General features: G+C 38.1%; 1 protein-coding gene across 1 annotated transcript in view; it reads right to left on the bottom strand.

The window, feature by feature from the left end:
• Nucleotides 1-13,308, bottom strand: part of LIPH (lipase H) — a 48,392-nt gene that overhangs the window by 34,811 nt on the left and 273 nt on the right. The window lies entirely within an intron of this gene.

Raw genomic sequence — 13,308 nt, 5'->3', positions numbered from 1 at the left:
GTCATAAAGCCATGTATCTGAGTACTTGCAAGGCTCAGAGGTGCGTCCTGAAGTTTGGGGCCAGAGCTGTTTTTCAGCAGCAACTGCCAACTTCAATGTCTACGGGATGGGTGCTCTTTTTGGCCTGCTGGGTCCTTTCTAGAAGCCCTTAAAGTTGACAGTTACTGAAAGGCAAGAAGGGCAGAACACGTAAATATTTATTTTTCACTTGATAGAACTGCTGTGACTTCAAGTATTTTTAAATGTCTTAGTTATGTTTATAATGGCATTGTGCTCTGGAAAAGGCCATTGCTTTTGCTATGTGGATTTTGCCTGTTGCTCTTTTGTGTTTTTTTCCATTTGTATTTTCTTTCTCACCCTGGGAAGTTTATAGCCCACTTCAAATTTTCTGGCATTGATCTTTATAACTTTATATGAAATCCTTTTTTTTCTATTTTATGGGATGTCAGTGTGTGGATTGTAGGTCAGTGGGCTACATGCAGAAGTGCTCCAGATGTAGGTATATTTATTCAGATTTAATTATGCTCCACTGTGAACTCCTGGCAAGGAGTTTGGGGCATCTGGAAACTGTATTTCAGACTGCTGTGGAGCATATTTTTAAATTCTGAAAAAAAAGAAAAGGAAAAAAAAAAGAAAATAAATTCTGCCATGCGTCCAGCTGCTGACCTTTGTCAGAACAGTTGTCTTTCCTTATTATGTCCCAGTCCTTGCTTGAGTTAACTCCAGACGGTGTCTAATGACTTTCTGATATGAATAATGAGGGCATTAGCACACTCAGTACTTCTCTCTGATCCAATGTCTACCTCCTGATTTTTTTTTTCCCCTCCTGATTTTTATTAGTTATAAAATTACTTCTAGCTCTTCTGGTGATTACTTTTTTGGTTTAAAAATAAATATTTAAGCCTCTATGTACTGGTATATGACTCAGAGAGAGTTTCTGTTCTATTTAGTGTATCTATTCTAGCTCCTTCTAATCTACCAAGAAAGATGAGAAAGCTACTGCTCATGTATTGCCTCCTCTATTGTATATCCTCCTTAACCCTTTCTTAAGAACACAAACACATGGGAGGAGCTAAGATGGCAGAGGAATAGGTTGGGGAGACCACTTTCTCCCCTACAAATTCATCGAAAGAACATTTGAACGCTGAGCAAACTTCACAAGAACACAAATACACTTGTAAAACGTACATTTTGGGTTCCCTCTGTCAAAATACAGTCAGTCCTCTTTATTCATGAATTTCATATTTGAGAATTCACCTACTCAAAATTCGTTGTAATCCCCAAATCAAACATTTCTTACCCCTGCTCTGCATCTCAGTAGTTTGGGTGTGCCTCATCCAGGGGATGCCCCCTCCACTCCCTAGGAAGGAGGGCCCCCTCTTTCCCTTCCATAGTTTCTCTCCTCTATCCTCCTCCCTGGTGACAGGTAGACCCTGCCACTTGGGGAAAGGTCAGCAGGGGACCTCTGTTTTGCATTAGAAGGAGAAAATGATTTGGTTTCCACTTTTTCAAAATCCAGCTATGTCAACAATCAAGCTGAATAAACTTTTAGCCATGGGTCAGTTTCTCAGTTGGTTGAAACCCAGAGGAAAGAGGAGTGTGATTACCACCCACACCTCTGAGAGCCCTTGAGGGCAGAAATTTTATTTTTAATAAATAAAAAAATTACATAATATTGAATGCATATAAAATAAGAATGCAGAATATTTGCAAGTGATAAAGCACAGTAGTAAACACTCTATCTAAAGACCTAAAATAAAACCCAAATGTATTTGTAACCCCTGAAATCAATACTTGAGGGGCTTTTGCAATCATGCACAGACCCGTGCCGAGTGGCAAAAAAAAATATCCACGCAACACTCTCAGCAGTGGTCAAACACACCAACGCTCTGCCTTCTTATTTCAGCTCTTGCAACAAATGTCCTTTTCCTGGCCTATTACTGCCACATTTTTTGCTTCTTGTGCCTTTTCTTTGTGATTTCTCTGTTTGAAAACATAGTCCTCAACTGCTGGCTGGAGTTTCTAAACTCATAAAGGCTGTGATATTACCTTACAGAGAAAAGGTGTTACATAAGCATTGTTCAGGTATGAGTTATAGAGCTGGCCATGAGTTCAATGTTAGCAAGTAAATGATATATATTAAATATGGTGTCTTTAAACAGAAACACATATAAAATCAGATTATGTATTGATTGATCAGTCAACAAAAATGCTGTAACCAGAGGCTCCCCAGAACCTAACCCTTTATTTCCCCTCCGAGCAATGGTCCAGTAACTGCTACTTAAGTGCCTGAGTGCCTTTACAGAACAGGAACTGCCATGAACAATGAAGATGAAGTTTATATAACATTTATCTTCTAGAACTGTATTTCCCTGGTCATGTAGTTTTAGTTCTAGAAAGTACAAGATCATTGCTCACAGTGAGTCCTTTGCCTGGCCTTCTCCATTTGCTCCTGAATGACTCGCTCTTGATTTCAAGACAGGCTCCTGGATGGCCCTTCACCCATCCCCAGCCATGCTCATGGGATAAGAAACTTGCATGGGGGACAGAACCACCTTTAGGAATGGGGGACTGCCTTTGATCTAACCCTCAGAAGCTCTGGGGCTGGTAGAAAGTGTTGATTTTTTCAATAGGACAATTTTATCCTGTTTCTTTTGTTTGATTGTTCCGAGACATTCCTGGATACAGTTTGATTAGTTACAATTGAAGTTGACTCCTTTTTTTTTAAGCTGGAAAAGTGTGGGGTGGCTAGTGGATAACCTATTCACTATACTATTCTCATCTGTAAGTGAATTCCTTGGCCTAAATGATGCTCTGACTTTATATGCTTTCCCCCAGGATTTATAGATGTTCTACTTCCTTGTGTTGAATTCCACTCCATTTTTTCCCTTAAATATTACTTGTTTTTTCATACCACAAACCTGAAACATTTTTTCCTTTTCTGAAATAACTTCCCCCATTAGCACAGAAGTTCCAAGATAACTAATCTATTTGTCCATTTATCCATTCTTACGTTCCCAGTGCCAAGAACAGGGCTTGCTTCAAATATTTCCTGGATAAATGAATATCAATCTGTTAACACATTAGTCAGCCATTCAGAATGATCCATATAAATACTATGTAGTGTATGACATAATGTTTATAAAGTAAATGAAGCATGAAATGCATTGTGACTGAAATTATTAGAAATATATCTGCAGGAGACACAGCCTGGAAAATCATATGCAAACAATAATAGGTCATGCACTCCGCCCTAAAGTTCTTTGCTTAAAATTGCCTCAAGTTATTAAACCTTTTCCTCTCAGAATTAACACCATTTTTAAAATAATATATTACATTTATCTTATTTTGGACTATGTTACAAATTAGTTTAAGCTTCTCTAGGGCGGGCACTGTACTGTTTTCAGTCTAGTAGTGTGTACCCAGCACCAAGCTCAAGAACTTGTCTTGTTGTTGGGCCTGAAATTCTCACGTAATTTGGAGAGCATGTAAGGAGTAGATACATGTGACTAGCAAATTTGTTACATTGCTTCACCCTCATATAGTTCTTTACATTTTACTTTGGGCTTCTCTGGTGGCTCAGACTTTAAAGACTCTGCCTGTAATATGAGAGACCTGGGTTCAATCCCTGGGTTAGGAAGATCTCCTGGAGAAGGGAAGGGCTACTCATTACAACTGAGCACCTCTCTCTCACATACACACACACACACACACACACACACACACACACACACACCCCTTCAGAAAGCAAACCTCCTTATTTTGTTGTTTTGTTACAAAGTTGAGTTTGCTCAGAGGTAGTATTAACAGCTCAGCAGAACATGTTAAACTGGTTTCTAAAGCTTAACCTCTTCTATTAGAGTTTATTTGAAAGGGGAAAAACTTTGCCTTTACTCTTCAGACTACTTTGAAATTCAGTCCCTTTGAAATGCCATTTCCTAAAAAAAAAACAAAAAACAAAAAAAACAACAACAAAAAAAAGAAATGCCATTTCCTGTTGACAATCGGAAAATTACAGTTGTATGGGTGACATCTCCCATCCAGTGATGAATTCAGACCCTTGTGTAGGGCAGACCTGATTATCATTTACTGTCTTCCTTCTGTTAAATTAAAAGAAACATATTCAAATAGGATGTCAGGGAAAGCTAGCTATAACATCTTCAGAGATAACTTATATGTTCCTGAGATACTTTATTATAATCTAATACATGACTGCCCATGGGCCAAATCCAGCCATGATCATTAGCATATTGTCTTTAGTTGTTTTCTTGGTATAAGGCAAAATTGAGTGGTTTAACAGTGACCACTGTCCCACAGAGCGGAAAATATTTACTATATGGCTCTCTACAGAAGTTTGCCAGCTCTGGCAAACTTTGCCAGCTCTAATATCTTAACCAAATTTTCCAGGCAAGGATACTGGAGTGGCTGCCATTTCCTACTGTAGGGGATCTTCCTGACCCAGGAATTGAACCCATGTCTCTTGCATCACCTGCAATGGCAGGCAAATTCTTGACCACTGCACCACCTGGGAAGCCCTTGCCAACTCTGGTCTAATGTCGTACACAAAAACACAACACAATTTTGTAAACAGCCTGGGTTTTGGAGACAGACCTAGGTTTGACGTTCAACGCCATTGCCTACGAGCTATGTGATTTCTCTTAATTAATTACCTAACCTCTCCAGTCCTCAGTTTTGCATGTGTAAAATGATCGTAATAATGCCAATCTGTCAGGCAGTGCTTTGCAGAGTCATAGTGAGCCCAAGGCAAAAGAAAAAACACACCATGTAAATGTACATGTTTACATGAGCGTGCTAAGTTACTTCAGTCCTATCTGACTCTTTGTGACCCCATGGACAGTAGCCCAACAGCCTGCTCTGTCCATGGGGATTCTCCAGGCAAGAATACTACAGTGAGTTGCCAAGCTCTTCTCCAGGGGATCTCCCCAACCCACGGATCCAACCTGCATCTTTTATGTCTTCTGCATTGGCAGGCGGGTTATTTACCACTAGCACACCTGGGAAGTCCCATACATATTTATATAAGTATACATGTATTTATCAAAATATCCTCCCATATGTTGAACCAAGTGAAAAATAGCCCTCCTTTATTTAATCTGTTCATACACTGTGGTCACCTCTTATAAGCCAGCTAGCAAGGAAGTAAGTTGTCATGGACCCAGAAATGCAGGACAATTAGAAATGATTTTTTCTGTTGTACAATAACACTGACAAGTAAAATGATCAGTAATATATCTTACCAAAATGTTTGACATTCTATTCATCATAGATTTGGGTTGATTTTGATCTTTTAAAAATATTGCATTAAAATATCATCTATGCATGATAATATGCATATAATTAATAATATGATTTGCATTAAATATTAAATGATAGTAAAATATTTAGATATTAAAGTATCACTTGTGTTGCATTAAAATATTACAAAAATAAAGTATTTTATTGCATTAAAAAGTTATAAGTTGACTTATCTTGATTACTATTTTGGTGTCCCTTCCAAACATTGCACTTGGTGAGTGCTTTACTTGCCACACTCTAATCCTAGCCTGGCTGTCAGGTCTGATGTGAGAATGAGAGAAAATGCCTGTGAAGTATCTAAAGTGTTACATGATACATTGTAGATGCCAAAAAACTAGTAACTATTTTATTTATTTTTCTGTTCATTTATTTGGCTGTGCCGGGTCTTAGTTATGGCATGTGGAATCTAGTTCCCTGACCAGGGATTGAACCCGGGCCCCTACATTGGGAGTACGGAGTCTTAATCATTGGACCACCAGATGTTATTGCTGTTCTCCAGCCACTAAATCTTGTCTGACTCTTCGCGACCCCATGAACTGCAGCATGCCAGGCTTCTCCGTCCATCACTATCTCCCTGAGTTTTAACATATCTCAAATTTATGTCCTTTTGAGTCAGTGATGCCATCCAACCATCTCATCCTCTGTTGCCTGCTTCTCCTCTTGCCCTCAATTTTTCCCAGCATCAGGGTCTTTTCTAATGAGTCAGCTCTTTGCATCAGGTGGCCAGAATATTGGAGCTTCAGCTTCAGCGTCAGTCCTTCCGATGAATATTCAGGGTTGATCTCCTTTAAGATCAACTGGTTTGATCTCCTTGCTGTCCAAGGGACTCTAAAGAGTCTTCTCCAGCACCACAGTTTGAAAGTGTCAATTCTTCCACACTCAGCCTTCTTTATGGTTCAACTCTTAACATCCATACATGACTACAGAAAAAACCATAGCATTGACTATACAGACCTTTGTCAGCAAAGTGATGTCTCTGCTTTTTAAAACACTGTCTAGATTTGACATAGCTATTCTTCCAAGGAGCAAGTGTCTTTTAATTTCAGGGCTGCAGTCATCATCTGCATTGATTTTGTAGCCCTAGAAAATGAAATCTGACATTGTTTCCACATTTTCCCCATCTATTTGCTATGAAATGATAGGACTGGATGATATGATCTTAGTTGTCTGAATGTTGAGTTTTAAGCCAGCTTTTTCTACTCTCTTTTACCTTCATCAAGAGGCTCTTTAGTTCCTCTTCACTTTCTGTCACTTTTTACCACAAGGGAAGTTCTAAAACTAGTAATTGTTAACGATATTGATAAATTGGGCTAATAGTATTGATCTCATAGGATTATAAAGACTAAATAAGTAAATCACTTAGTATGAGATTTGACATAAAACAAGTACTAAATAAATTCCTTCCTTCCATCATTTAGTTTCCTTAATTCAACCAAGGATTTGGAAAAGGGAAGCTTTATGCCAGATATACAAATGAGGTTCTTCTCCCTGACAAAGTAAAACAAATAATCTATTTGGCTCATCAATTTGTTCATATTAAAATGAGGTTGGTGCCTTATTCCTTAGCCATTTAGCCCACTCCAGCATTCCTTTAGGAAATGAAATTCTAAGATCTTCAAACTAGCTGATTTGAAAGGACAAGTGGTATCTACCTAAGAAAACAAATTTTCCAGGACTTTCTTACTAACCAGAGACAACCCTAATCTAAAAAAATTAATATATCAAGAAATTTACATTTCCTTTAATTAAAATAACTGAAAACAGGGACTTCCCTGATGGTCCAGTGGTTAAGAATCCACCTTGCAATTAAGGGGCTGCTGCTGCTGCTGCTAAGTCGCTTCAGTCGTATCCGACTCTGTGTGACCCCACAGATGGCAGCCCACCAGGCTTCCCCATCCCTGGGATTCTCCAGGCAAGAACACTGGAGTGGGCTGCCATTTCCTTCTCCAATGCATGAAAGTGAAAAGTGAAAGTGAAGTCACTCAGTCGTGTCTGACTCTTAGCAACACCATGAACTGTAGCCTACCAGGCTCCTCTGCCCATGGGATTTTCCAGGCAAGAGTACTGGAGTGGGTCGCCATTGCCTTCTCTGAATGAAGGGGCAGTTGCAAGGAATTAAGATCCCACATGCCTCAGAGCAGCTAAGCCCATGAGCCTCAACTACTAAGCCCCAGTGCCACAGCTAGAGAGCCTGTATGCTGCAACTACCACCTGATCCAACACAGCCAGAAAAATAAATTAAAAAACATATTTTTTTAAAAAACCTGAAAATAACCATACTTTACTCTTGTAATTAGAATGTTGATCAGATAGGTGTTTTTTTCACCTTTATATCAAGCAGGTTTTTTTGGCTAATAAATACCTTTTAGGTAACAAACATGGTTCCACATGCCACAACGATGAATCTTGAAAATACTATAACACGTGAAAGATGTCAGTCACAAAAGACCACATATTATATGATTCCATTCATAAGAAATGTCCAAAATAGGGAAATCTATACAGACAGAAAGTAGATTAGTGGTTGCTTAGGGCTTGGGGATGGGAGGAGATGGAAAGATGGGGTACAGTAAAGGGTATTCAGTTCCCTTTTGAGGTCATGAAAGAGCTCTAAAATTGACTAGTGACAGTTGCATATATCTGTGAATATATCAGAAAACACATTAAATAGGTGGATTGTATGGTGTGTGAATTATATCTTAATAAAACTGATTTTTTAAAAATTCCTCCTGTAATTTCATACTTTCATGGAAAGAATTAAAAAAAAAAAAAGAAAAGGGTGGTGCTTCCCTGGTGGCTCAGTGGTGTCTCCAATGCAGGAGACACAGTTTGAATCCTGGTCCGGGAAGATCCCGCACACCTCGGAACAACTAAGCCTGTGCACCACAACTCCTGAGCCTGTGCTCTAGAGCCTGGGAACTGCAACTACTGAAGCTCACGCTTCCTGGAGCCTCGTGCTCCACAAGGGAAGCTACTGCAATGAGAAGTTCACACGCCGCAGAAAGTAGCCTCCACTTGCTGCAACTAGAGAAAAAAAAAAAAAAACCCGAGCAGGACGATGACCCAGTACATCCAAAAATAGATAGATAAAATTATTTTTAAAAAAAAAGAGAGTAAAAAAAGATAAAAATTCTTTTGGAGGTGACTGGGAAGACATTTCATTTTTCGGTCACAATCAAATCAGGCTCCTAATTTTCCAGTTTGCTTTCTTTCACCTTGGAAACTGAGGTTGACAGACCTCCATTTTCTACCACTGCAGGCTAAATAAAGCCCTGACTTTGGTCAGTCTGTTGGCAGTTGGGGAGTGCTTGAAGCTAGCTGTTTCTGTGCAAAATAAATAACTCTTATTCTCAGCCTTAGGGACTAAATATAACTATTATTTTGTTTTACCACAGAAAGTTGAGTTAGTTACACAAAATGTCCTCTTGGTTGGAAAGATATCTCTTGTTTTTATCCACCAGCTATATTTCCTTAGGCTACAACCAAAAAAAACAGGGAATAATCTATTTCCCTAGATTGGCTTATTTTGAATGAGTTTCGGTTGGATAGAAAAGTGTGATTCCCTCAGACTGATCACTGACAACCTCACTTCCTTTCTGATATAAACTTCCAAGGGATCCTTTGGCTCTGTATTCGCAAGATACACTGCCTTGATGCTAAATGCCCATGCTATCTTGGGGTCATGCTCAGTTCTGGCTTTTGGTTTCTACCTGCCTTTGGAAGAACTGATTTCAGCTCCCACGTGTCTGATTGGGGAAAACTACAGAAAGAGGAAACTCCTCATTCACATCCAAAGAGGTGTCTGTGAAGGGAGATGATGGAACTGTGGGCAGAAATATCCCACCGATGAAGCAATTGTGAGTGGGGCAAGAGGACAGAAGGCTCTGAGGTTCTATGAGAACCAATGAGCAAAGACAGGTTCCTATTAAACCTCTTGATATGGCCAAGTCAGCTTATTTAAAAGTCAAAGTGTCAATTTCTCTCAGACCCATGATTGGTGAAGTTCAGTTCACTAGCCTCCAAATCCCCGTGACAGCAGTGAAGATGCACCTAATTTCACCCTGGTGCATCATATCGAGTCAGGAAGTAAACAGCGAGGGCTCTGACTCGCACTTCTTTCCTCTCGAGTTTGGGTTCCAAGGTGTGCTCCAGCTCTCATGCCCCCCGCCTCTAAACATGACGCAAATGCGTATGAGTAACTTCTTTAGAACAGAGGTCCGCAGACAGGTATGTTGACTCGATGCTACCTAAAAATACTGAGGTTCAGACCTAGATGAAGGAATACATTGTTGAATATTTTGCATTCTGGGCAGTGGATGCCAAGTCAGTGTCCAGGACACACAGCCCACCACATGTCGACTGATGGAGCCAGGAGATTTCCAGAAACCCACACTTGAGCACACTCTTAAGCTTGCTAAAAACACTGTTCTGCAGGAACTTCCAAAAGTCTCAGAAATAAACATCTCTTTGGTCCAGAAATTTTGACTCAGAGAAATTAGAAAATGAGTTGGACTCCTACTTTGAAGAGAGAAGTGGAAGGGGAAGGTGACATGTCCCTACAATAAAATTCTACTGATTTTTTCTTTTTAATCTGAAAAGTAACTCAGTCTATATTTTTTTATGTGGAGAAAAACACTGAATTTGGCATTAAAAATCCATCCTGAGCCAGACTGAGATGGGTTCACAGTTGGCCAGGGCCAAAATTGATGGAATATCTTTGTTTCTCTTCTATACTGGCAGAGACAGGCAAGGAAAAAATGGGCTGAATGCCTTCTTTGTTGGAAGGATGTCTCTGCTTTTAACGACCAGCTTGAATTTCTTTAGGATATAATCCGGAAAACAAATGAGATGCCAAATTTTCTTACTCTTATCTCTTAATCATGTGCAAAAAATATGCACCTTCATGCTCCACCCCTTAGTAACTTTTGTTTCTCCTGGAGACCGGTGAGTCACAAAGCAGCGTGCATGCACACACACACACACACACACACACACACAGAGTTATAAATCATTCTGAAGGGAGTTTCCTATATTTGAGGAGATAATTCTTTCTCTGATTAGGCACAAAGGTATTCTCTAGGAAACTATCTACCCAGTTTTGCACAAGTTGCTATAGGTCAAAATTTTGATAGCAGGGTAACTTTAAAAATTACTTATGAACACAACATTGTACATCAACTATAGTCCAGGATAAAATTTAAAAAAATTTTTTTTAATTTATAACATTTATCAGCCTCTGTTCCTTGAAACACCTGCAAGCTGAAAAGCTTTGTGAATTTGTTTAATATGCAGATTCCTGGACCTCACCCCAGACCCACTGAGTCTGGATCTATGGAGATAGTCTGCATTTTCAACAAATTCCACAAATAATTCTGGTAGAGTCTGCCAGCCATTGCTTTGTACTCGGTAAGAGTACAGCCAAAATTCCCATCATGATTTCATGAAGGTTAGAGCAACAAAATAGTAATCTCTGAAAGTAAAAGACTTGTATTCTTGGGATTTCAGAATCACATCTTAATCACTTGCTCAATTTTGGACTGCAAGCCAAGGAAGGGAAAAACAATAAGTAAATGTACCTGTGATTGATAATTTCTACTTATTATTTAATATCCTCCCCCAGGAAAGGTCTCAGATCACGGTTTAGCAGATACTAAGAAGACTGGATTTAGCTTACAGCTATAATTATTTTCCTTCTAGCTATGGAAGTTTATCGTGATGTGTCTTGATCTGCTTGGGTTCCATTAGGTAGCAGTGGGTCTTGTGGAATGACTTAAAGCAAGACTTTACTGATGAGGTAATTAATGTTAAGGAAAACCTTTCCACGTGGTGCTAGTGATAAAGAACCTGCCTGCCAATGCAGGAGAAGTAAGATGTGGATTCAGACCCTAGGTTTGTAAAATCCTCTGGAGGAGGGCATGGCAACCCACTCCAGTACTCTTGCCTGGAGAATCACATGGACAGAAGAGCCTGGCAGGCTGCAGTCCATAGGTTGCACAGAAGCAGACATGACTGAAGCGACTTGGCACGCAAAAAGGCAGGTCAATGGTTACCAGATGGGGGAGAGATAAATTGGGAATTTGAGGTTAACTGATATGCAGAGACCTTCTGTACAGCACAGGGAACTATGCTCACTATCTTATAATAACCTGTCTTACTCAGGCTTAGTTGCTTAGCCCTACTCGACGTTTTGCGAACCCATGGACTGTAGCCCTCCAGGCTCCCCTGTCCATGGAATTTTCCAGGCAAGAAGACTGGAGTGGGTAGCCATTTCCTCTTCCAGGGGATCTTCCCAACCCAGGGACTGAACCCAAGTCTCCTGTGTCTCTTGCATGGCAGGTAGATTCATTGTAAATCAACTACACTCGATTTTAAAAATTAAAAAAGATATTTTAAAAAAGGCAGTTCACAAAAAATTAAGTTCCAGCTTTGTAACTGAAATATATAATGGGAGACGTGAAGAAAGTCCCACAAAATACCATGAGGTTCTTTTTTTTTTTCATCAGGTTCTTGTGTTAAGGTTAGTTCCCACTCCCCTTAAGCTATCTCTAAATCTATTTTACTTAAAAAAAAAAATTGTGATAATAAACACAAACTCTAAAATGGTGACCTCTCAATTTAAAATATTGTCAATGTTTTATTTTTTTGTTTTTTGTAAATTTATTTGTTTTAATTAATTTATTTAAAATTTAATTAATAAATTTTATTAATTTATTTAATGTCTCTTTATAATAATTTATTTATTTATTTTAATTGGAGGCTAATTACTTTATAATATTGTAGTGGTTTTTGCCATACATTGACATGAATCAGCCATGAGCATACATGTGTCCCCTATCTTGAACCCCCCTCCGACCTCCGTCTCCAAATATTATCAATATTTTAATTTTAACTTACTATTAAATCAACTTCAAAATCACAAATTAAAAAAAATTTATTATAAGCCTGAAATACTAACAAATAATTTTTTCCATTTCCCATTGAAACTATTTATAGGCATACATATGTGATTTTGGCATAGTTGTAATCTTAGTTTACCTACAAATTTGAGTTCTGCTTTCTTTGACTTTTTAAATAATATGACATGTTATAAACATGCTTGCACATTTCTGCATAGCCTCAGAATTATTTTGAAGGCTACATATTTTTAAAAATTGTTACACTGTACTTTATCCATTCCCGTATGTAGAAACATTTCTATTGTATCTAGTTTCAAGATTACAGATGACCTAGAATCATCTTTGTATAAAAGATTCTTTTTTTTCTTTTACAAGATATTTGTTTAGAACAAATTCTCAGCGATGGTTTTACTAGTTCAAAGGACATGAACATTTTTATGGGTCCTAATGTATATCATACTTCTCATCAGAAAAATTATACCAACCTTCATTACTTGAACTATGTGAAAAAGTACTGGACTTCTAAAAAGCTGAGAAGTGCTGAGCGCTTTTTAAAAAATTTTTTTCACTTAATTTTTGTTACTTTGTTGCAAACATTACTGTGTTTTTATTTCTTCATTATGATTAGTAATTTTGTATGTATGTATGTATGTATGTATGCCTGTAAGTACAAAAATTTTAAGTTATCAATATGCCAGACACCATTCCAAGAGATTTTACAAGTATAAAATCATGGGTTTGTTTAATGAAAATGATTTAAATAAACATTTGAAGCATGAAAGCTATAAAAACCTACACTGTCTGTAATAGATATTAAAGATATTAAATATTAAATAAATAAAGATATTAAATATTAATAGATATTTAAAATTTTTAAACTCCAGAAAATAAATGATCTTAATTCATAGTAGAAAAGCACAGAAAAATTAACTATGAAAGAAAGCCACACTACTCTAGATTTTTCAGCATATTTCATTTTTGTACAACAGAAGAACAGGCTAATTGAAAGGAATAATAGTTTCTCTCACTACTGAGGAAAAAGAAAGTCTTTTCAGAAATAGAAAAAGGTTAATCCATATCTTCTTTCCTAAAAATA

This window comes from Cervus canadensis, chromosome 7, assembly GCF_019320065.1.
Source record: "Cervus canadensis isolate Bull #8, Minnesota chromosome 7, ASM1932006v1, whole genome shotgun sequence".
NCBI classification, from domain to species: domain Eukaryota; kingdom Metazoa; phylum Chordata; class Mammalia; order Artiodactyla; family Cervidae; genus Cervus; species Cervus canadensis.
The sequence above is the reverse complement of the archived record's forward strand: the minus strand, read 5'-3'. Positions and strand labels throughout refer to the sequence as shown.